A 26843-nucleotide genomic window follows, 5' to 3' on the forward strand; every position below is an offset into this window, starting at 1 on the left:
GAATCACTATCAGGAAAAAATTATTGGTGCGGCTCAATCTAATAATGTAATGTTATTGTATAAAACAACTTTAAATGTGCATGGAAGCACCAACATTGCACCACCTTAACTTGAAATTAAGGTTAAACCCAGAGAATGTGATAAGCAATTGTGGCAGAAGACAGACACTTGCAAATGAAGAGTGCTGTTGGAAAACCCAACCTGCTACTACAAAAAAATCATCTCAGTGCTAAATGGAAACAACTGGAAAGAACCTCAGGCATTTGACTTAAGGAAAATAATAAACAATGAATTAGTAATAATGTTATGTTCCCTAAAGATTGTCATCTGTAAATGGGTGACTGAGGAACACCATATTTTAATCATTGCCACAAGGGTATAAAGCCTACAGTTTCACTGTTAACATGTCTGTCTTCCCCAAAATATAAATAGAATACTAGGATTATAATAAACCCAGTGGAAAAAAAGTTGTTTTCAGTTAAATTCAGGAATAGGTGGAATAATGTCCCTTTGAACACATTGTGCAAATACTGGTCTAGTTTTTTATATTTTATAAACTCTGAAGGAAGACCTATTAACAAAGTGGTGCACAGAAGTGATTAACAGAGTTAAAAACTATCACGTCTCCACAAATATTTATTGAGAGCCTATGTATAGCACCACTAAACTCTGTTTATAATTTGGCTTCCCAGCTCTTTTTAAACACTAGAGAAAATATGCTGAACACTGCTAGGAATCTGGTCTGCTTCACAGATGTAATTTCTTATTGTCTATAAGAAATGTGAAAGATCACTTTTTGCCTTGAACAAAATTACATATTTGGACCTATAAATTAAGAATAAGACCTTAAGAGGGCGCCTGGGTGGCTCAGTCGTTAAGCGTCTGCCTTCGGCTCAGGTCATGGTCCCAGGGTCCTGGGATCGAGCCCCGCATCAGGCTCCCTGCTCAGCGGGAAGCCTGCTTCTCCCTCTCCCACTCCCGCTGCTTGTGTTCCCTCTCTCGCTGTATCTCTCTCTGTCAAATAAATAAAATCTTAAAAAAAAAAAGAATAAGACCTTAGGGTATAGTAACCCTACCTAGGTAGTCCTCATGGTAAGGTTTTGCCTAAGAATTCCTTCCAAACTCCCAAGACAATATCTTTAATATCTGCCTTCACTATGGAATTAACTGTAATAGCTTAGGTCATAGAGCACTTTAGCAGACATTGAGTCAATGGCATATCACAACCCTGTTCTCATTTTATTGAAAACACCAATGAGAGAGAAGTTAAGTGGATCTTCTGCAGCTAGTAAGTTAGCCCAAAGTCTAGTTCTCTTACTTACTTACTTTATTTATTTGAGAGAGAGAGAGAGGGAGAAAGAGAGCACGAGTTGGGGGAGGGGCTGAGGAAGAGAATTCTAAGCAGACTCCCTATTGAGCTCAGAGCCCTTGCAGGGCTCAATCTCACCACCCATGAGATCATGACCAGAGCAGAAACCAAGAGTCAGGAGTGTAACTGACTGAGCCACCCACGCACTCCTAGTCCTCTTACTTTTAATCAATCTAGGCAACAACAGAAATAGAAAATATAAGTCAAATTTATTTTACTATGAACTCCAATAAGGATGTCCTATTTTTCATTATTATTTGAGTTAATTGATATCTCTTCTTCTTTCTTAAATTGTATACCTTTTCAATTTTTAAAAATTTCCTTCTCTAACCGACTTCATTTACCAGTATATGTTTCTTTTTTGGTTCAGACCTGAATCATGGTATTCTGAAAAAGTTCTGGTAAGACAAAAAACTGTTTCCAAATAATTATAAAATTTACCTTGAAAATGAAGTACTAGGAACAAATTATTGATATCTGTTCAAGCATAAAACATTTTAAAGAAATCTCAAAACAGTATTTGTGATAAATAAAACATTCACCACTTCATATTCTTCCTGTGAGTTGTTTTGTAATTACCCTCATCCTATAAAACTAAGTTATGTGTACATGCATGCAGTAATGCGAGCATGTGTGTGTGTATTTAGAAGAGGTTAGTTCACAGGAGGAGTATGAAAAATTAATTTATTAAACTTAAAATTGTAGCTATCCTACTATCCTGGAACTGAGGAGATATCAGGTGACCCTCATTAGAGACAGCAAAGAAATCCCATGAAGACACATATGAGCAAGCTGATGCTCTTGGTGGGACCAGAAAGTGGGACCACTGGTAAGAGCTGTCTGACTTTGGATTGCTTAGCAATAACCCATAGCAGTTGGCAAACACAACATTGAATTTTTAGAGCTATAACATTTGGCCTCTTAAACTAAAGATGTCACTTAGGTTTTTATATCTGAAGATTCTTCTCACCATCAATGAGAAATGCATTTCTCACCCACACAGAAATGCAATGGGTCATCTTTCAGCCAAATCTTAAAATATCCTATAAGCTTCCTTGAAGGATCCTACAGGTTTCCACCTATTTCACTCTCAAGTTTTGAGGATGGATTTTTTTTCAAGATTTTATTTATTTGACAGAGAGAGACACAGCGAGAGAGGGAACACAAGCAGGGGGAGTAGGAGAGGGAAAAGCAGGCTTCCTGCCGAGCAGGGGGCCCGATGCAGGGCTAGAACCCAAGACTCTGGGATCATGACCTGAGCCGAAGGCAGACACTTAACGACTGAGCCACCCAGGTGCCCCTTGGATGGATTGTTTTTGTCTACAACATGTAGTCTAGCATCACATCTTTTATGTATGTTCCATTATGAATACTATTAATTACCCACTTGGAAAATATTTACTAAGATTTTATTCTTCTACATTGTATCTATTATACTTTATCATAGTTCCAAATGGCATCCTTTCCAAGTTTTGTTTACTATTTGTTATATCACAGACAGACATCAGCCTGTAATGGAAGCCTTCCTGTGTGAACTGCTTCCTTTCCCCTTTGCCAACTCTACCTGGTTCTGATGTGCTTGCTGAAGATAATTCAAGCAAGAGTCAATAACTAAACCCAAACTAGGCCAATCAGATACTTCTGACTAGAATATTTTGAACTCAAAATTAATAACAACCACCAATTAAACAAAATCTATTTGAATGTAAAAGTGGGAGTTTACTGTGACCATACTTTCAGTTACACAGAGAAAGGCAGAATATCCCTAGGTTAAGAGAGGCCAAGAGAGAATAGAAGCTAATTCTACTTGGCAAACATATTTGTTTCTTGTTGTTCCTGAGGCCCATATACATATATAACTATCCTTCTCAGATTGTGTTTCTTTCCAATACTTCCTTAAGTATCATGACCTCACAAATTCTCTCTCCCTCTTTCTCTCCTTCCTTCTCTATCCCTCTCTTCCTCTCTCTCTTCCAACTCCCTAAACTACATACTAGTTCACTAAGAGAACAATTAAATCCATTCCAATAGATTCTCTGCTCTATATGTTCATACTTATTCTTGGTGACCATATCCATTTCCTTGACTAAAATTCTTTTACTTAAGTCAAGCTTCTGTCACTGGAACTTTGTATATTCTTTTCCTTCTCTCCATCCCTCTTCCCTCTTCATTTGGTTATCTCTGTCTAATCCTTTGTACAGCAGTTCAAACATAACATACAGAAGGCATCTTTCCTGTAGGGCATCTTCCCATACAAGCCTGGAACTTTTACCTTTGTGAATCACAGCACCAGACACAGTTCCTTCAAGAGCCTTATCATAGTTTGCATCAGTTCACATTGTTTTTGTTTTAATATTTAATTACACCTGTGATCAAATTGTAAGCTTATTATAGGCAGGTACCATATCTTTTTGCTCACCAATGATTCCATGATTTATTTTTACAGACGGATATTTACAACTCAAATTTGTCTTTTGAATTCTAGACAGAGGTATTCGTCCACTTACTGCCTACTATTTCCTGAAATATCACAAGCATCTCAAACCAAGCCTATCCCAAACAAAAGTGATAATCTCCCAACATGAACTGCTTCTTATGATGTGTTCCTTATCTCTAAGAATTATTATCATCCCTATATAATAGAAATCTGTATGGATCAGTTACCAAGCCCTACCCACTTGCCTTCATTTTGGCATTGCTCTGGCATAATGGGATGTGCTATACAGACAGTCCTTACAGGAAAAACTTATTGCCCCCATTGCTAGAAGCAAAGAAAGTAGGAAATTTGTGTTTATCTGAAACATAAATCAGATGGTATAAAAGGGGGGGGTAGTGATAAAGAGAAAGAGGCTATATTTCAAAGGAGTAGCAAGATCCAGCCAGCCAGCATGTGTCAGCAAGGGGAAGGCAATTAGTTTCTGAGGATGTTTTATCATGTGGTCAGAGCAGAGTTCAATTTGGGATATAGAATATTACATCTGGAAAGGCTCCTCAAAGATCATGCAAACTTATTACTAGGATGGCTCCTAGAAGCATGGAAATGCAATGACCATGTCAAGTAACCTGCAAACTGGGATTTTCATGGCAGGTGGTGAAAGCAGGGACTAAACATCTCAGGGAAGTGAATCTTCTGGACTGCATAAAGCATGTAAGTTCAGAAGACCTGTCAAACCATTACCATCTATGGGAAAGACACAGGATACACCATTTACCAAGGTATAGGAAATCACTGGTGAAAAGGATACAAATTCACTAAGTTCAGGGCTAGCTCTTCTCTGTAGGTCAAGGCTGATGACAGGAAATACCATTGTAAAATCAGATTCACTGACATCAATGGAGGTGGCAGGGCCCTGAGATAATAAAGGCCAAATGGTAGCCTGAAGCCAGGTTAACATAGTTTTGGTAATGAGGGGCTAGGTTGGAGGAGCAACCAGGGTGCAACTCCAGAATGTCATGGACATGGCCAATAAATCTGGTGGCCAAAGAAGCAAAAATGATGTTTAAGCAGCAAGGGCGCTATTCCAAGTGTGGAGTATCAATGCAAATCAAGGATGAATGAATAGCAGGCTGAAGGCAGTTGTCCCAATAAACAGGTCATGATTCCTTGCCCAATTTGGTCATGAGCCAATTTTTTGACCCAGAATCCATGACCTCCCTTGTCAGATTTTGATAAATGAACAAGTGCAATCACCCTAGTGTGAGACCCCTGAGAAATGAAGATTTTGGTCAGTCTACCAGGTAAGCCACCAAGTCGAGCAAAAGTCAGGTCCTACTTCAGTGAAGGGCTTGCCCCACCTGCCATGACCATCAATGGCAGAAAATCTTTAGCTGTCAGTCCTGTCAAGAAATGCCTCAACTGCAAGGAGTCATCATGTCCATGATCAACTGATCGATGTGAAGATCTAAGGGCCCAGCTATCATATCCCCACTCTAGACAAGTCTCAGGATTATTCTAGCTTCAGAGCTCCCTGTGGGGTCAGTCAAGGCTGCCATTCGTCTCCATTCTTCTACACACCTTGACTTCTTTTTTTTTTTTTTTAAAGATTTTATTTATTTATTTGAGAGAGACAATGAGCTAGAGAGAGAGAGCATGAGACAGGGGAGGGTCAGAGGGAGAAGCAGACTCCCTGCCGAGCAGGGAGCCCGATGCGGGACTCCATCCCGGGACTCCAGGATCATGACCTGAGCTGAAGGCAGTCGCTTAACCAACTGAGCCACCCAGGCGCCCCCTACACACCTTGACTTCTTTCCTCTCTCTGCTCAATCTTGCTCCCTTGATGTAATGTTATCATTTGATTATTGAGAAATCATTTTATCAAAATGCAATAAGTCCATGATACTTTTTAAATTAAAATTAAATTAAAAATTAAATTAAGTCCTAAGGCAAGGGTAAGACTGATGCTAAAAATGAAAATGAACTTTAATCTATATTGCAGAAATCAGAACATTAATATTGCTGCCTGGTGGAAAGACAGTAGGATGAGATGATATTCATACTGACAACTCAAACATATGATAATTTTTTTCCTCTAGAGAGTGCTTAATTAATGTACCATCATCACCAGAAAAGTTTTTTTCATCTTTAATGCTTGCACTTCAAGCTTTTCTCTATGGTAATTCAATTATCACAGCCTTTGTTAAAATATTTGATTACAAACAATGGAATTTTTGTGTAATTACACAGGTCCAGACAAATAATGCAAATCTAAGTTAGCTCCTATGTACCTGGAAGCCAGAGAAGGAAAATCTCTTCTCTACATGCACATTAATCAAAATTTAGAACTTGTTTTCCAAATTTATACATTTATAAAACTCTTAAGAGATAAAATCTGATGTTGGGTGGAATATTAGTTAAAAAGTTATGGTAGATACTGATTCTATTATCCATCTTCTTTCTAGGTTTTAGTACAAAATTCAGAGTTATGGTAATGTTTTTTGTTTTTCCACACAATGAATCAGTTCCCATATCCTATGAATATGTTGGAGGACAGACTTATGTAGAATCTCCGTGTATAAGTATGGTCTTTTTTGGGAGGGAGATGGTACTTGGATAAAATCTAAGCATCCATCCCTGGAATAGTGGATGAGTAAAATCCAGTGCAGGCACACCATGGAGTATCATGCAATGTGCAGCAAATGACTAGATGTACACTTAGCAACAGTAGTTAAAAAATTAAAAAGTAAGAAATAGAATAATATTTATATTAATTAAACATGTATGTATAACACAGATGAAATCCATTTGTCAGAACACATAGGAATAAAATGGTCACTGTAAAGAACAGAATGATTGACTACAAAGAGAGGGCAAGTGTTGATAATGGAAATGGAAATGGAGATATAAATTTAAAAAATGAGAGAATAAATAAATAAATAAATAAATAAATAAATAAATAAATGGTAAACAGTTAGTGAGAGAATTTGCAGGGACCAATGATGATAATGTCCATAAACTGATGGGCATGACTATCTCAATCTTCTGTCTGAATATAAAAACAAAGTAAAACCTGCTACAGAATGGTCAGTTCTACCTATCCCATTTGTTTATCCTCACTGCTATTGTTTTGATTCAGTTTTCTTTTTTCACTTTCAGCCTATACTATATCAGTTTCCTAAATGTGCCCATTATCATTAATGTAGCCAACTAAAATCCTCTTTCAAATTGTTGATGCTCTTATTCTCTTATAAAGTGAAGCTTGTTTTATCAGTGTCCAAGGATAAACTCAACCTGAAAATGCCTTTCATATTCTGAACTGTATTCTGGTAAATTATGATCCAATAACAACAGCTGTATTTTGCAAATATTCCCACAATGTATCCTATTCCTTTTTCTTTGTTTCCATAACAACTGTTCTTTTATTCAAGTATTTATTGCAATGCATTATAATTCATTGTTTACTGGCAACTCTCTCCTGTGGTCTGAGTTTACTGAGAGAACATATTATGTCTTCTGAGTACAAAAAAATACTCCTGTGTTTTTTCATTACTTTACATTCATGATACTTCTGACACTAGATGTGTGGATTTTTCAGACACCAAACAATTCTCTAAGACACCCTATAATTTAAGTCAATTTTGACATTATTTACCTGGACATAAATTCTAGAGGTTGAGTCCAGTCTCATGGGATTGTCTCCTCCCCAATTTCAGATGCCAGTTGTGAGTCCAGTTGTTACCAGTGTTTCTGACCAAACTGCTAACTGGAAGGTTCCCATGACCCCCTCAGGTTAGATTAATTTGCCAGAGTGGCTCACAGAACTCATAGGAACATTTTACTTATTAGATTACTGGCTTATTATAAAAAGGATCTAACTCAGGAACAGCCAAATGGAAGAGATGCATACAGTTAGGTATGTGGGAAGGGGCAAAGAGCCTCCATGCCCTCTGCAGGCACCACTCTTCCAGCACCTTCACATGTCCATCAATCCAGAGCTCTCCAAACTCTGTATTTTGGGGATTTTCATAGAGGCTTTATCATATAAGCATGATCAATGATTAACTCAGACCCAACCTCTCTCCCATTCTCTGGAGAGGTGGATGGGGCTGAAAGTTGCAAGCTTCTACTCATGGCTTGATCTCTTCAGTAACAAGCCCCTATCCTGAAGCCTCCAGGTGCCCAAGAAGAGTCCCCTCATTAGGACAAAAGACACTTCTATAACTTAAGAAATTCCAAGAGATTAGGAGCTTTGTGTCAGGAGCCAGGGTCAAAGACCAAATAGAGCAAAACATGTTCCTAATGCTATTTTTTCCAAGTTTTTATTTAAATTCCAGTTAGTTAAAATATAGTGTAATATTGGTTTCAGGAGTAGAATTTAGTGATTCATCACTTACATAGAATACCCTAGCTCATCACAACAAGTAGCCTCTTTAATGCCCACCACCCATTTAGCCCATCACCCACCCATCTCCCCTCCAGCAACCTTCAGTTTTTTCTCTCTACTTAATAGTCTCTTATGGTTTGCCTCTCTTTTTCTTTTTTTTCTTCCTTCCCCATGCTCATCTGTTTTGTTTCCTTTTTTTTTTTTTTTTGATATATTTATTTATTTTAGAGAGAGAGAGTGTGTGCGTGAGTGGGGTCCATGCAGGGAGAGAAAGATTCTCAAGCAGGCTCCCTACTGAGCACAGAGTCAGACGTGGGGCTTGATCTCACAACCCCAATATCATGACACAAGCTGAAATCAAGAGTCAGACGCTTAACTGCTTAACCAACTGAGCCACCCGGGCACCCCTGTTCTCTTTCTTATATTCCACATGAATGAAATCATATGGTATTTGTCTTTCTCTGACTGATGTATTTTACTTAGCATAATACACTCTAGCTCCATCCACATCATTGCAAATGACAAGATTTCATTATTTTTAATAGCTGAGTAATATTCTATTGTATATATACCCAACATCTTTATCCTTTCATCGGCCGATAGACATTTTGGCTCTTTTCATAATTTGGTTTTGCTTATAATGCTGCTATAAACATCAGGGTGCATGTGCTCCTTCAAATTAGTATTTTTGTATCCCTTAGGTAAATACCTAGTAGTGAAATTGCTGGGTCATAGGGTAGTTCTATTTTTAACTTATTGAGGAAACTCCATACTGTTTTCCAGAGTGGTTGCACCAGTTTGTGTTCCCATCAACACTGTAAGACGATCACCATTTTCTCTGTATCCTTGCCAACACCTGTTGTTTCCTGTGTTGTTAATTTTAGCAATTCTGAAGGGGTGAGATGGTATCTCACTGTAGTTTTGATTTGTACTTCCCTGATGATGAGTGATATTGAGCATCTTACCATGTTTCTGTTAGCCATCTGGATGTCTTCTATGGAAAAATGTCTATTCATGTCTTCTGCCCATTTCCTAACTGGATTATTTGTCTTTTGAATATTGAATTTCATAAGTTCTTTATATATTTTGGCTACCAACCCTTTATCAGATATGTCATTTGCAAATATCTTCTCCCATTCTGTAGGCTGTCTTTTAGTTTTGTTGATTGTTTCCTTTGCCGTGCAGAAGCTTTTTATCTTGATGAAGTCCCAATAGTACATTTTTGCTTTGGTTTCCCTTGTCTTCAGCGACATGTCTAATAAGAAGTTGCTCCAGGCAAGGTCAAAGAGGTTGCTGCCTGTGTTCCCTTCTAGGATTTTGATGGATTCCTGTCTCACATTTAGGTCTTTCATCCATTTTGAATTTATTTTTGTGTACGGTTTAAGAAAATGGCCCAGTTTCATTCTTCTGCATGTTGCTGTCCAGTTTTCCTAACATCATTTGTTGAAGAGATTGTCTTTTGTATTATTCTTTCCTGCTTTGTCAAAGATAAGTTGACTGTATAGCTGTAGGTCCATTTTGGGTTTTCTATTCTGTTCTATTGATCTATGTGTCTGGTTTTGTGCCAATACCATACTGTCTTGATGATTACATCTTTATAATAGAGCTTGAAGTCCAGAATTGTGATGCTTCCAGCTTTGGTTTTCTTTTTCAAGACTGCTTTGGTTATTCAGAGTCTTTTCTGGCTCCATACAAATTTTAGGATTACCTCTTCTATCTCTGTGAAAAATGCCAGTGGTATTTTGAAAGGGATTGCATTAAATGTGTTGATGGCTTTGGACAGAATAGACATTTTAACAGTATTTGTTCTTCCAATCCAGGAGAATGAAATGTTTTTCCATTTCTTTGTGTCATCTTCAATTTCTTTCATAGTGTTCTATAGCTTTCAGAGTACAGATCTCTCATGTCTTTGGTTAGGTTTATTCCTAGGCCTCTTATGTTTTGGTGCAATTGTAAATGGGATCGATTCCTTGATTTCTCTTTCTGTTGCTTCATTTTTGGTATATATCAGTGTTGCAGATTTCTGTACATTGATTTTGTATCCTGCAATGTTGCTGAATTCGTGTATCAGTTCTAGCAATATTTTGGTGGAGTCTTTTGGGTTTTCTAGATAGAGTATCATGTCATCTGCAAATAGTGAAAGTTTGACCTCTCCCTTGCTGATTTGGATGCCTTTTATTTATTCTTATTTTCTGATTGCTGAGACTAGGATTTCTAATGTTCAATAACAGTGGTGAGAGTGGATATTTCTGTCTTATTCCTGACCATACAGGAAAAGCTCTAGTTTTTTCCACATTGAGAATGATATGAGCTGTGGCTGTTTTATAAATGGCCTTTATAAGGTTGAGGTACTTTGCTTCTATCCCTATTTTGTTGAGCATTTTTATCAAGAATGGATGCTGTATTTTGCTAAATGCTTTTTCTGCATCTATTGAGAGGATCATATGGCTCTCATTCTTTCTTTTATTAATGTGTTGTATCACATTGGTTGATTTGTGAATATTGAACCACACTTGCAGGCCAGGAGTAAATCCCACTTGATTGTGGTGAATAATTCTTTTAATGTACAGTTGGATTTTCTTTGCTAGTATCTTGTTGAGAATTCTTCCAACTGTCTTCATCAGGGATAGTGGCCTATAATTCTCCTTTTTAGTGAGGTCTTTGTCTGGTTTTGGAATCAAGATAAGGCTGGCTTCATAGAATGAGTTTGGAAGTTTTCCTTCCATTTCAACTTTTTTGGTACAGTTTGAGAAGAATAGGTATTAACTCTTTAAATGTTTAGTAGAATTCCCATGGGAAGCCATCTGGCCTTTTGTTTGTTGGGAGTTTTTTTTTTTTGTTGTTGGGAGTTTTTTGGTCACTGATTCTATTTCTTTGCTGATTATGGGTCCGTTCAAATTTTCTATTTCTTCCTGTTTCAGTTTTAGTAGTTTACATGTTTTTAGGAATTTATCCACTCTTTCAGATTGCCCAATTTGTTGGCATATAATTTTTCATAATATTCTCTTATAATTTTTCTGTGGTGTTGGTTGTAATCTCTCTTTTTCCACTTGTGATTTTATTTATCTGGGTCCTTTCTCTTTTCTTTTTGATAAACTGCCTAGGGGTTTATCAATTTTATTTATTCCTTCTAAGAATGAACTCTTAGTTTCATTGATCTGTTCTACTGTTTTTTTTTTTTTGTTATTGTTGTTTCTATATCATTTTTTAATTTTTTTATTATTATTATGTTCAGTTAGCCAACATATAGTACATCATTTATTTCTAATCTAATCTTTATTATTTCCCTTCTTCTGCTGGCTTTAGACTTTATTTGCTGTTCCTTTTTTAGCTCCTTTAGGTGTAAGTTTGGTTGTGTATTTGAGACTTTTCTTGCTTCATGAAGTAAGTATATTGCTATATATTCCCTCTTACGACCAGTTTTGCTGCATCCCAAAGGTTTTGGACTGTCATATTTTTATTTTCATTTTCTTCCATGTATTTCTTGATTTATTCCTCAATTTCCTGGTTGACCCATTCATTCTTTAGTAGGATGTTCTTTAACATTTAACCTCCAGGTATTTGTGGTCTTTCCAAATTTTTTCTTGTGGTTGGCTTCAAGTTACATAGTGTTGTGATCAGAAAATATGCATTGTATGCGCTCAATCTTTTTGTATTTGTTGAGGCCTGATTTGTGACCCAGTATGTGATCTATTCTGGAAAATCTTCCATGTGCACTTAAAAAATGTGTCCTGTGTTGCTTTCAGATGAAATGTTCTGAATGTGTCTGTTAAGACCGTCTGATCCAGTGTGTCATTCAAACCCATTATTTCCTTATTGATTTTCTGCTTAGATGCTCAGATGTAAATTGCTGTAAGTGGGGTGTTAAAGTCCCCTACTATTATTGTATTATTTTCAATGAGTTTCTTTATGTTCATTATTAATTGATTCATATGTTTGGGTGCTCCCAAGCTGGAGGCATAAATATTTACAAATTTTAGAACTTCTTATGGAGGATAGACCCCTTTATTATGATATAGTGCCCTTCTTCATTTCTTGTTACAATCTTTCGTTTAAAATCTAGTTTGTCTGATCTAAATACGGCTCCTCTGGCTTTCTTTTGATGTCTATTAGCATGATAGATGTTTTCCTTCCCCTCACTTTCTGTCTGTAGGTGGCTTTAGGTATAAAGTGAGTCTCTTATAGGCAGCATATCAATGGGTCTTGTTTTTTGTTTGTTTGTTTGTTTGTTTGTTTTTGTTTTAATCCATTCTGATATCCTATGTCTTTTGATTGGAGCATTTAGTCTGTTTACATTCAGAGTGATTATTGATAGATATGAATTTAGTGCCCTGTATTAGCCATTAAGCTATTGTTTCTGGAGATTTTCTCTGTTCCTTTCTAGTCTTTGTCACTGTTGGTCCTGCTTTCCCAAAGAATCCCCTTTAATATTACTTGAAGAGCTGGTTTAGTGGTCACAAACTCCTTTAGTTTTTGCCTGGGAAATTCTTTATCTATCCTTCTATTTTGAATGACAGTCTTGCTGGATAAATTATTCTTGGCTACATATTTTTCCCATTCAGCACATTGAATGTATCATGCCACTCTCTTCTGGCCTGTTAAATTTCTGTGGATACGTCTACTGCTAATCTTATTTGTCTTCCCTTGTAAGTTAGAGATTTGTCTTCCTTCACTACTCTCAGGATTTTTTCCTTATCTCTGTATTTTGCAAATTTCACTGTGATATGTCTTAGTGTTGACGTACTTTTCTTGATTTTGATGGAAGTTCTCTGTGCCTCCTGAATTTGGATAGCTGTTTCCTTCTCCAGATTAGGGAAGTTTTCAGCTATAATTTGCTCAAATAAACCTTCTGCCCCCTTTTCCCTCTCTTCTTCTGCAATTCCTATGATATGCATGTTATTACACTTTATGGAGTTGCTGAGTTCCTTAACTGATCCAATATTTTTCTTTCCCTCTTTTCTGCTTCATTATTTTCCATAACTTTATCTTCTATATCATTTCTTCCTTCCTCTACTTCTTCCATCCTTGTGGTCATTACATTTAGTCAGTTCCACATCTCAGTTACAGCATTTTCTATTTCAGCCTGACTGTTCTTACATCTTTTATCTCTGTGGTAAGGGACTCTCTGGTGTTTTCTATGCTTTCTCAAGCCCAGCTTGTATCCTTATGATTGTTGTTTTAAATTCTGAATCAAGCATATTATTTATATCTGTTTTGATTAGATACTTGGTTGTGACTTTTGCTTGTTCTTTTTTGGGAGGATAAATTCCTCCATCTTGGCATTTTGTCCAGGTTTTTGTCTTCTTCTATGTGTTAGGAAAGCCTGTTATGTTTCCTGCTCCACTATGGGCACTGTGCTGCTCACTGAAATCCATCTATGCTGATGGGCAGGCATAAAAATCATTCCAGTCCATTCTCTCATCCCTGGAGAGGGAAGTCTGGGCCCACCGCTGTCCAGGAAGCCCTCACAGAAGAGCAAATGATCTCGCCTTGTGTGTTCCAGGCATCCTTCAGATGCCTGCCTTCATCTTGTCCGTGTCTGGGCCATCTGTCCACCTGGCAGCACTTGAGTTTTATCTCAGGCATGCCTGCTGAGTTTCAAAACTCTGAACTTTAGGGAACTGGTGCTGCAGGGACCCACACCGATTCTCTGGGGGAGGGTCTTGCCACATGGGTTGGTGCTGGTTTGTCCCAGAAAGGTAGTCACACAAACACAGAGGAACTTGATGTTTAGAGTAAAGTGCAGGAAAAAGCTGAGGTTCAAGTTAGCTGCCCTCAGTAGGTGTCTTTGTCCCTATGCTAATGAACAGGGCAGCACAATGGCACCTGCCAGGTCTTTGGTCCCCTGGAAGGCAGTGCCACCTCTCCCACATGCACCCTAAGAAGGTGACCTGTCTCTCTTAGTGCAACCCAGGGGATCCTCAGACCATGCTGTCTGCTCCCTGGGACCTCTGCCCTCCTTCTCCATAGGAGTACCACTATGCCCACCAGGCTCCACCCTAACCACTACAAAGACATCTAAAACCAGTCTTTGAGCTCTGCTGATTGTAAAATACTCACGATAATCAGCCCCTCTCATTTTCCCAGTTAATGGTTTTGGAGAAGTGTTTTTTTTTCTTGTGCAATCCCCTGTGCACTACTGTCTCTGTCTTACTTCCTCTCCCTCTCTCTCTTCATGGTCAGGACTCCCTCCCCTCCACAGTACCTGTGATTCTTTTCTCCCCAGATCACACCTTTGTACCTCCTACCTTTCATGATGTGGACTCTTTTCTCCCTCTTGTTGTGCAGTTTGTTCTCTCAGTCCTCAGATTGATTACTTGGGTGTTCAGAATGATTTGATATTTATCTACCTGTGTCTGAGAGATGAGACAAGCAGAGGGTCTCCCTACAACTCTGCCATCTTAACTACAAAAACCTCTAATGCTCTTATTACTTAGGAAATCATAAGGCTTTTAGGAGCTTTGTGCCAGGAACTGAGAGCAGAAACCAGTACATACATTTTCTATTATTTCACTTCTTCATTTTTTATCTCTAGAATTTATCACAATGACTCGTATATACAAGCATAAATACTGACAAGTACTTGATAAACATCAATTGAGGTTAAAAATGCATTTTTTGAATATCTATGAGTAATTAGAATGCTTATGTCAGAGTAGCTCATAGCAGGCTAATGCATCCATTGAAAATCTCTACAAAATATGTCATAAAATAATAAAGTGCGAAACCAATTGTCTTTGAAAGTAATACATGTTTTATATGTTTTTGCTGTCATAACATATACACAACATAAAATTTACTACTTTAACCATTTTTAAGCATACACCTCAGTGTAAGTACATTTTTATGCAACCATCAACACTATGTCATCATTTTCACCATTTTGAACTGTACTCATTAAATAATGTCACTAAATAATGACCACACAATACCCCATCCCTGAGACACTGGTACCCACTATTCTATTTCTATCTTTCAATTTGACACACTAGGTGCCTCAGATAAATGTAATCATACAATATTTGTCCTGTGCCTGGCTTGTTTTCGTTTTGTCTTCAAAGTTCATCCAAGTTTTAGCATGTGTCAAAATTTCCTTCCTTTTTTAGGCTGAACACTATTCTATTGTGTTCATATACCACATTTTGTTTATCCATTCATCTGTTGATGGGCACTTGGCTTACTTACACCTTTTAGCAACTATGAATAATGCTGCTATAAACATAAGTGTACAAATATCTTTGGGACACTCCTTTCAATTCTTTGGAGTATATACCCAGAAGTGGAATTGTTAAATCATATACTGATTCTATATTTAAATTTCTGAGTAATCCTATACTATTTTCCACAATGTCTATACCATTTTACATCCCTATTAGCAATGCACAAAGATTCTAACTTGTCCACATCCTCACCAACACACTTTTTCCTTGTTTTGCTTTGTGTTTTAATATAGCAACTATCCTAATGGGTGTGAAGAGGAGTAACATGTTGGAAGTAGTTAGACTTGAAGGGCAAGATGCTGAAAGAATAGATGCTCATGGCTCAGTCTCCTGTTCAGTTATTTTCCTTCCAAAGCACTTGCCAACTTAAACAGCTCAAGACATGGGGCTGAGGTTAATAAGCTAGCAGAAAATAGATAAGTGGTAGAGAAGCAGGAATACTCTCTGTAATCTCATGGTCCTGGGGAGACAAAAATTAAAATCCAGTCTTGTCAAAGCAGCTAACACTTGAGGAACTAACATACCAGAGAAAAGATAGGTGAAGAAAGGTAGGATTCTATACAGGATTTTCCTCGAGTTATTTGCTGGCTATTAAGCTGCTTAGGGCAGGCTAAGAAGCTGAACTAAAAACATCTGAGAATTTCATAAAAACTTTCAGTAGTTGTATAATACTGGAAAACAAAAACCAGACTTTAGTACTCACTAACAAATTGGGGGTGGGGGCCCTGGCAAACACTGCAAAGTTCATTTAGGAACCAGAGAGGACTATACCGTAGAGAGGGTATAAACCATCCTCAGAGGAGACTCAAAACATCTAAATCTTGGCATTGAATCATCTCCCATCTTGATTTTATTCAGTAGGGGACTTAAGGTAACTCCTCTGTGGTCAAATACAGCATCACCTAAAGCCTCTATAATTTTTCAGACACCAAGTCTAGAATTGACTCAAAATACCAATCACACTAAGAATAAGTACCAAAGGGAAACACAAACTAATGCAAACAGACAACAGGTGATCCAATTGCTTGAGAATGCAGATCTATATTCAAAATAATTATGATTCATATATTCAAGAAAATATATGATTATATAAAAATAATATCAAAGAACTGACACACACAAAACAGAATGGGGTGGAAATTCTAGAACTGAAAAATTTTATAATGTATATTAAGAACTTGACAGATGGGCATGACATGATATTGGAAACAGCTGAAGAGAGAACCAATGAAGGGAGTAAGAGGTCATTAGTAATGATGCAGATTGAAGCAAAAGCAATAATAATAATAATAATGGTAATAATAATAATAATAATAATAATAATAATAATAATAAGTTCAGAAAAGAAAAAAAAAACAAACAAGTAGACCATGAAGAAAATATCTAAGGTACTTTAATTGAAGAATATGGATGATAAATTTACCAAAGATCCAGTAACAGATTAAAGAAAACCTATGAAACTAAATCAGAGAAAAACACACAGAAAACCATACTAGAGACACTGTAGTAAAACTTCTGGAAAACAAAAAGAAAGCGAAAATCTCTAATCAGTGACAGAAAATAAGATATTAACTACAAAGTAACAACAGTCAGACTGGTTGCTAGCTTTTAAAAATAAATAATAATCATTAAAACATAAAAAATAACATCTTAAAGATACAAAGCAAAAACAAAAACAAATGTCCACTTACAATTTCTAACAAATCAAAGCAGAACCCTAGCCAATGCAAGAATGAAAGGAAAAAAAAAAGGGGGGGGGGTAATTTGGAAGAGAAATAAAATTTGCAACATGCAGATGATCTAATTGTGTATGTAGATAATCCAAGACAGACAAATTTTTGGAAATAGTGCCATTAGTGAAATTGCTGGCTGAAATAGTCAGTTATGTTTTTATAGATGAGAGCAACTAGAAATGCTAATGAATACTACAATAAGATACCAATATGAACCCATCAGAATGACAGAAACTACAAAAAAATGATAATGTTAAGTTTAATAAAGAATGTAGAACTGGAATTCATGTATGTCGCTGGTCAGAGTATAAAATATGTTGCAACAAATTTCGGGCAATTTTTATTGTAATTTCACCTGTAGGCAATAATAAAAGCATCAGCAAAATAAAAGCATGAGTACAAGTACACACACACACACACACACTACTCAGAATCTATAAAGAATTCGTACAAAACAGTAATACAGCCAATACTATAAAAATGAGCAAATGAATTGAAAAGCAACTTCACAGAAGAGGATATCCAAATGTTCATAAAGTTATGAGAAAGTGCTGAACTTCATTAGTAATCAGGCACATGACAATTAAAACTGGGATGTTTCCCTGCACACTCATTAGAGTGGAAAATAAAATTAAATGGCAGTACCAAGTGTTGGCAAGATTTTGAAGCACCTAGAACTCTCATATATGACTGCTGGGAGAGTACATTTGTACAATCACTTTGGGGAAACTGTCGGTAGATCTACTCATGCTGAAAATATAGGGGATGAATACAGGATGAAATACATCCCCTGATCCAAAATTATACTCCTAGGAATACACTGAGAAAAGTATATAAATGTTTCCTACAAATGACAAAGAAAAATATAATACAAAAAAACACATAATCTCTGCAGGTATCCAGCTTTTTCTGTATGAGAACAGGTCATACTGATCTCTCTTGGTTCTAGAAGCTCTGCTTAATAATGCACGTTAAACCTATTGCTATTCAAAATTGCTACTTTCCCAGATTTCCCAGAAGTTTCAATTCCATTGCTTGGTTCTTAACAGCTTCTTACAAAAGAGAAAACCTTGGGCACCTGGGTGGTTCAGTCAGTTAAACATCTGCCTTTGGCTGAGGTCATGTTCCCTTGGCCCTGGGATCAAGTCCCGCATCTGATTCCCTGCTCAGCGGGGAGTTTGCTTCTCCCTCTACCCTTCCCCCTGCTCATGATCTCTCTCTCTTTCTCTCACTCTGTTAAATAAATAAAATCTTTAAAAAAGAGAGAAAACGTTCAGAACTAGCCTAAGCTACCAGATATTACAAAGTTTATTATCACTGGCTTCAGTGGAAAGAAGATGGTTATTGCAACTTCAGAAACCTGGGTTCTAGACCAAGCTCCACTCCTTCCTCATGCATGAATCGTGAAATCTTTCTGAATCCCAAGTTCTTTGACTTATTAATTAGGAAATAGGAGTAAACAACTTCCTGGGTCATTTCCTACCCTAACCTCCTATGACGCCACGATCTGTTTTTCAGGGTCAGGCAGAACTGTAGCGCTATTCTTCAAATGATAATTCCATCCTTCCTCCGGCTCTTTATCTCTTATTAACTATCCATCACCACCTCATCTAACCATGGCTTCATTTGACTTAAATTTGGTTTTACCTATATTAGCTAGAGAGCTTATTTCCTTAATAAAAACACTTCAAAAATATGTTTGGCCATTTAAAATATTATAAACATCTCTATGATTATACATTCAAGGCATATTTTTTCTCAGTATATTAAGGAATCTGAGAAACCTGCTTTATTCTAAATATTGTTGAATAATGACATAAAATTCTACTATAGGAAGAAGTCAAATTGTAAGGATTACATACTATATAATTTCAACTCCCTAACATTATGGAAAAGACAAAACCATAAAGACAGTAAAAAAGATCAGTGGTTTCTGGGAATTCAGGAAGAGGGAGGGGATGAATAGAGCACTAAGATTTTTTTTTAAGGCAGTGAAACTATTCTGTATGATACTGTAAATGGTGGATACATATTACACATTTGTCAATATTCACAGAATACACAACACAAAGAGGGGACCCTAAGGTAAACTATGCACTTTAGTTAATAATAATGTATCAATATTGGCTCATCAACTGTAAGAAATGTACCACATCAATTGTAACAAATGAACATACACAAGATGTTAAGAAAAGGAAAGTTGGGGTGGGCAGACAGGAGGTATATGGAAACTTTATGTACTTTACGCTTACTTTTCTGTAAGCCTAAAACTATGCAAAAAATTAAATCTATTGTTTTGAAAAAAAAAACCACTCTAGTATTTTAATATCTTTGACAGTTAAAAGAAATTAAATTAGATTAGGAAATAAGGATCATACATATAAAAAATCACCTATTCTGCATTATTTTATTTTAACTTGTGTGATTAGTAAAATTTTGAGATTAAAAAATACAGTGAAAAAGAACCATATTTTGAAAGCAAGATTTGATAAGCTGAACTTCACTAAAATTAAAATTGTATACTCTGTGAAAGACACTGTCAAAAGCATGAGAAGACAGACTGGAAGAAAATATTTGTAAAGGAAAATATTTGCAAAATATCTGACAAAGAACTGTTATCCAAGAACTTGTAAAACTCAACAATAATTTAAAAAAAACAATAAAAAATACATTGACAAACACTTCACGGAAGAAGTGGGTCAAAGACATTGACAGACACTTCACCAAAGATGTGAATATATATATATATATATAGCAGATAAGCCTATGAAAAGATGCTCCACATCATATGGTATCAGGGAAATGCAAATTGAAAGCAGCTTTATTCATAATTGCCGAAATTTAGAAGCAGCCATGATGTCTTTCAGTACCTGAATGTATAAAAAAAAATCTGTTACCTCCAGACAATGGAATATTATTTAGCAATAAGAAGAAAAGAGCTATCAAAAGACTTGGAGAAAACTTAAATGAGTATTACTAAGTGAAAGAAACAAATTGGAAAAGGCTACATACTGCATGATTCCAACTATATGATATTCTAGAAATTTCAAAACTACTGAGACAAATGATCAGTGGTTACCAAGGATTAGGCTGGAAGAGAAGATGAATAGGCAGAGCACAGAAGACTTTTAGGGCTGTGAAGCTATTTTGCGTGATAGTATAATGATGAATACACAACATCACAAATTTTTCCAAGTACATAGAACATACAACATTCAGAGTGAAACTTAATGTAAATTATGGGCTTTGCAGATAAGGATGTGCCAAAACAGTTTCATCGATTATAACAAATGCACCACTCTGGTGAAGATATTTATGAGAGGCTATGCATGTATGGAGGCAGGGACTATATGGGCAAGCTCTATATTTTCTGCTCAGTTTTGCTGTGTACCTAAAAGTGCTCTAAAGAATAGTCTATTAAAACAAAAATATATGGAAATGAAAAGTGAAATTAGGATATTAAGGAGACTGTCACGTGAATATATTGACTAATTCAAACCATAGAGTTATATCATTTATTTTGCATGAAATATTTTGAATATAGGCATATGCCAAATGCACTAAGTAATAAATCTGTCATTTATCTCAGTACAACACATAATATCACATGGGAAGTTTTACAATCAAAATAAAACAAAACAATCTCATTTAGATTATAAGGTAAGATTAGAGTTTACAAAAAAGATAACTGAGCACAATTTAATATATTTAGTAATTTTTGTGAGTAGTGGTCTGGAAAAAAATATTTTATCCTCCTCTATCGTATATATATATGTGCATGTGAATAATTTTTTTAACTAAGAATACAGTTTAGGTTGTTTCCTTTATTTTTCTTCCATTCTGTAAATATTCCAATCAAAAGATACTACTTAACATGGAAGCTTTTTATAATATCTTTGTAAGTAAGTCTTCCATTAGGTATATTTACTTAATTTTCATAAAAACATGCTAGGCCTAACACCTGTTCAAGAAAACTAATCTGTCCGTAATCAGCCATAGAGAATATTAACCCTGGTTACTTGCCAGAGACTATAATTTCTTGTCAAAATTCTAGCTGAGAGATATTATGTTATTTTAAAGAACACAGTATTAAAAAAAAAAAAACCTACTCATTTTTCTTAGAAGACTACATTCTATCATTTGATAGAGTCTGGCAGCAGAAAGATTCCATACCGAGATAATATGAGTGTAACCACTGGCACAATTCCTGCATTGAAGTGAACATCAGTGCAATGTCTTGAATTTTTATTGAGGATTCCTAAAATAACCTGCCACACGAATTTCACTCCTGAAACTGCCATAAAATTTTTATTGAGAATATTTTCCATTGCGTCCTTCATTGTTCTTCCTATGTAAAAAATTTCCTTAGGAATTCAGTAATAATAAAAAAAAAGTTGTGTTCCTTAGGAAATGATGTGCTTCTGTTTTCATATTTGAATTATGACATTTTGCTCATTTTTCAGTTTATCACATTTAGACTATGTTTAGTCACAAAAAATTTTCATGCTCTTCATATTTTTTTCCCTACACATTTTGTTTCTACTTTTCTAATCCAAGTACAGATACTTTATAAAATAAGCAATTGTAAATTCTTTTATAAAAGAAAAATAATACATACATACATATATGTGTAACTTTCAGGATTAAATGAAATAATTTTCATCAAATTGGTTGCGTATATTTCTAGATTGAAAGTAAATTCTACGTGTCATATATGAAATTTACTTTGGGGAGTCATTGGAGAGAATACCAATGAGTTAGGTCATTGTCCTCTAAAGCACCTGACCCTTAGAACAAATTTCACTAGATTTGTCTGGAAAATAATTTGCTCTCGGTGGATTCTGGAAGGCAATCCAAAAATGCAAACAAATCTAGACTTTTAAAATATACGGAGGACACTTTAAGTTTCTTTAACTTTAAAATTCTTTGGTCCTGCATCAATAGTACTGTGTCATCTTGAGTTACCATGTTTTTTTATTCTGAAGCACAATATTGAACTTAAGTTTAAAATACATACTTCATTACAAAGTAACTGAGATATCAGCACAACAAAATGTGATAGAATTACAATAATATTTTAGAGCTAATAATACTTCTGACTATAACAATTGGTAGGATAATTATTGAATGTAGGTATTCTCTTATTTGTTGAGAAGTGAACAAAAATTCTAAGGAATTTTCTTTTGGAAAAAAATTTCGAATATTTATTGTCATAGACTGATGTCTTTCATTATTAGCCTACTCTCTAACCTACTGTTACCATTGCATAGGACTCTCAACTCTACCTTGTCTAGTAAGTTAGATGTTTCTTCAAGGTGCCGACTTCCAATCACCAGCAGCAGCACCACTGGTCAGATACTTTGATTAACACAAAGACAAAAGAATGTAAATAAGCTCTGCTTCTTTGTATCTATCATATCAAGAATTATTAGACTTTCACTGAGAACTAAAAATTAAAAATGATTAGTTACTAGTTTGTAGATAACTTTATCAATCCTGGTTTTCATATATATTAAAAACGAATGTAAAGTCTTTCTATTTAATAAGGAAGGGTGTACTTTAAAGAGTAAAATAAAAACTAACCTAAATCAGTTAAAAGAAGATCCTTTTTTTTTTTAAGATTTTATTTATTTATTTGAGACAGAGAGAATGAGAGGGAGGAGGGTCAGAGGGAGAAGCAGACTCCCTGAGGAGCAGGGAGCCCGATGCGGGACTCGATCCCGGGACTCCAGGATCATGACCTGAGCCGAAGGCAGTCGCCTAACCAACTGAGCCACCCAGGTGCCCAAAGATACTTTCTTTTACCAAATTAATTGTTGTTGTATTTTAATGTTATTTTATAAACACACACAGACATCCATAAAGTTGATAAAAACATAATCTAATAACTTATTTTAATAGGGACTTTTTGTGTAATCTCTACCCAGGTCTAGAAACAGATCATTACACTCCAGGGGTCCTTTGTAGAGCCCTTCAACTTCAAAACCTCTCCATCTGCACTAAAGATTACCACAAACATGATTCTTATGGGGACCATTTCTTTGTTTTATGTTATGATTTTACCAGCTAAAATTCCATCTGAAAACATAACATTCACCTATCTGAAGATTATGTAAATGAGTAAGTTTAAGTATAATTCTTTAAGTATATAGTATGATTTAAGTATAAGTTCAAGTCTATAGTATGATTCTTTTGAGTTTGTCTTCTTTTACTCACTATTTTACTCAATGTTATATATTCATTCCATTATATAAGAAGTCCATAATTTATTTATTCATTTTACTCCTGATGGATTTTTGAATTGTCTCCAAATTTGAGCTATTAAGAATAATACTTCCATGAGTAATCAGAGTATTTCTGCTGGTACAAAAGTAAATGCACTTCAGGAGGCATATAACTATATGTTTATGAATGGACAGTTTCTTTCTTATTTTTAAGATTTTATTTATTGATTTGACAGAGAGAGAGAGCGTGTGCACAAGCAGGGGGAGCGGGAGAGGCAGGCTCCTCACTGAGCAGGGAGCCCAGTGTGGGGCTCGATCCCAGGACCCTGGGTCATGACCTGAGCCAAAGGCAGATGCTTTAACCAACTGAGCCACCCAGGTACCCCGTGAATGGACAGTTTCTAACAATAATCAACAAACCACATCACATCAATTTTTATCTACCATTGTTTTTCCCCAATCCCTTCTCAGCCAGGTCAGGAAACAGCTCCCTGCTAGGACCCCAGATACCACCTATCCATCTCTTTGTAAACAGCTCCCTCTTTTCTACTTCTGACCAAAGAGAACCACAATCTTATTTTTTTGGTATTTTGTGATATTCATAACCCTCTATAGCCATTTGTTCATTTCATTCAATAGATTGAACCTCATATATCTATGAAAACAATCCCTTTCTGTGCAGTCACATTGGCACAGCCATAGTTAAAAAACTTCTGTTGTGTTTTGCAGTACATTTCTGACATGTCTTTCTGACTTCATTCAGGCTTCTCTCTTATTCATCTTCCATCCTGCAGCCAGAGCTTATTTTTCAGCACTTACTGGAATTTTGTCATAGTACTCTTAAGTTTAAAATCATTCAGTGGCTCTTCATAAGACAAAGTATAAAAGTAAAGATCTTGGGCGCCTGGGTGGCTCAGTTGGTTAAGTGACTGCCTTCGGCTCAGGTCATGATCCTGGAGTCCCGGGATCGAGTCCCGCATCGGGCTCCCTGCTCGGCGGGGAGTCTGCTTCTCCCTCTGACCCTCTTCCCTCTCGTGCTCTCTGTCTCTCATTCTCTCTCTCTCTCTCAAATAAATAAATAAAATCTTAAAAATAAATAAATAAATTAATTAATTTAAAAAAAAGTAAAGATCTTTAACAAAGATATCAACACTGTGTTTTATGCTAGGAATGATATTCTTGCCTCCATTCCTGACCTTCTTACCAATCCAGATGAGTGAAACGCCTTCCTTGAAAGCACACAACCTACCTATCTGCATAATCCTCTTTACACTGTGTTTCTTTTAAAACTAAATAATATTGCTACTACTATTAATAATAGTAAATATTAACTTACAAAAGTACGTAAAATACGATACAATGTAACCAGATTGTTTCTCCAAAGTAAGTAGATATGTGTACCTATCCTTAATCACACTGTATTTAGTAATACATTTTTATTTCTATTACAATAGATTGAAATGTTTTTGAGACAGAAACAATATATTTTTCATCAATCAATTCCCACTGTTAGCACAATACTTGGCACATGCTGAAGCTAAGTCTGTATTTGCTGAATGAATAAATGGTTAATAAATAAAAGGCATGACATATTCTCTCAAGGAGCTCACGATATATTTAGGGAAATAAATCTAAGACAAATGAAAATTCAAAAACTGATTTGGTAGGAAAAAAGTATAACCTTTTGTATTTGAAGATACTGAGATGGCTTAGAATATTTCTTTCAGCCTGTATAAAAAGTTAAATTATTGATTTTTCTCAACCAAGTACATGAAATACAAACATCATTTTTTTAAACTTTCATAGACTCTTAATTGGATTCTTCTTTTTAATTTTAACTAACAAGCTTTCAGGAATTTATGAAGCTATAGAAATATAGGCATTCATAGCATTTTACTGAATTTATTTAGTGGGTTTAATTTTACCATGTTGAGAAAAATCGATAAAACTTAATACTGAGTAATGTTCCAAATTTATAATCATCATCAAAAGTTCATTTTAATTTTACAAAGAATGCAAAGTACATTTTCCATAGAAATTGTGGGTAGATTGCAGAGTATGTGGTAAGATAAGAAACTCCTTTAACTCAGTGCCACAGAAATGGATAGTTTCCCCCAAATATATCATGCTTCCTTTTCATTACCTACAGTGTGGCTTGGAGACAGTTACCCAGATAAAGACTAGATTCTCCTCATGCTCTCTCCTGCATCAAAGTGTTATTTGAGGACTAGCTCTCACCAAGGAATGTAAGTAGAAAAGGGATTTGTAGATCTCAGGAGTTTTGAGAAGCAGGTGTGCCTTTGAATAACTGAAAATAAAGGACTCTGGGATCCTAGTGAATGACAGAATAACAAGATGTAAAGAGCCTGTGGCCCTGACTTACCACACGGAGGAAAGCTACCCACCAAACAAGAGTACATCCCTAGGACCCCTAAATGACTGAAAAGTAAACTTTGCTGTGTTAAAGCTCTGAAATTATAAGCTGTGAGCCTAAGAATAGCTAATATGACTCTAATACACCTGGCTTTTCTTAAATCATATCTTCTGGAATAGTCCAATTATATATGCCATAAAATGTTCTGAGATCAAATATATTGGAAATTCTATGTCCCTTTTGGACAAGCATAACTGATATATGATTATTATTAAAAGCTCTGCAAATTTCTATGGCCTTAAAAAATGTTTACCTGTGTTTAATGTAGCAATTCCCAAAGTTACTGATAAACTTAAGTAATATTACTCTCCTACATAAGTAGTATTAGGGAAAAACAAACAAACAAACAAAAACTTTGGAAACTTCTTCACCAAATCATTGCTAATTTCTCCTATGAGCTGGCAATGAATTTTAAAATACTTCAAATATTTGTTGGAGAAAGTCCTCAGAGCTAGAGGTGAATAGTTGGAGGCATGAATCTATTTACTAAGGAACTAGGGTTTATAATAGGGAGAGGGGATGGGTAGATAGTTGTTTTTGAGAAACTGATGTGGAGAGACAAGTTTGAGTAGTCCCAAAGCAGACAGAAGACTGACTAGGCATCAAATGAGCAGGTCAGAAGATAGAAGCAGTTTCACCAACATATAGGTATACATGTAAAGTGTTAAAAGGTCAAGGGAGACATTTTTCCATCACATCCCACTTACCCAAGCTGCACACTCACCTTGCCCTGGGTAACACATATTGTGTTGCTGGCTCCACTTAGTCCCTTCTAAAGAACACTTTTGTTTTGTTTTGGGTTTTTTTTTTTGTTGTTGTTGTTGTTGTTAGTTTTGTTTTGTTTTTCTGGTCATAATCCTAGAAGAGGCATTTCTGCATAGGGCATGACAAAATTTTCTCTTCTCTTTAATCAGCATGGCTGATTGCTGAGATAGGGCATGAGGACAGCCAAGCCCCTGTCTGACCACGAGACTTTCAGACCCTCAGTTAAGTTAGTTACTGATATTTGAAGTATAAAGTATGATAGAGAGGAACTGGGGGG

At 35.8% G+C, this 26843-nt stretch overlaps 1 protein-coding gene across 2 annotated transcripts in view; it reads right to left on the reverse strand.

Moving 5' to 3' along the window:
* The window catches only part of SGCZ (sarcoglycan zeta), a 427058-nt gene that overhangs the window by 206860 nt on the left and 193355 nt on the right, over window positions 1-26843 (reverse strand). The window lies entirely within an intron of this gene.

The sequence above is a fragment of the Mirounga leonina genome, unplaced genomic scaffold (genome assembly GCF_011800145.1).
Source record: "Mirounga leonina isolate KUSES-001 unplaced genomic scaffold, KU_Mleo_1.0 Mir_128, whole genome shotgun sequence".
Classification (NCBI taxonomy): domain Eukaryota; kingdom Metazoa; phylum Chordata; class Mammalia; order Carnivora; family Phocidae; genus Mirounga; species Mirounga leonina.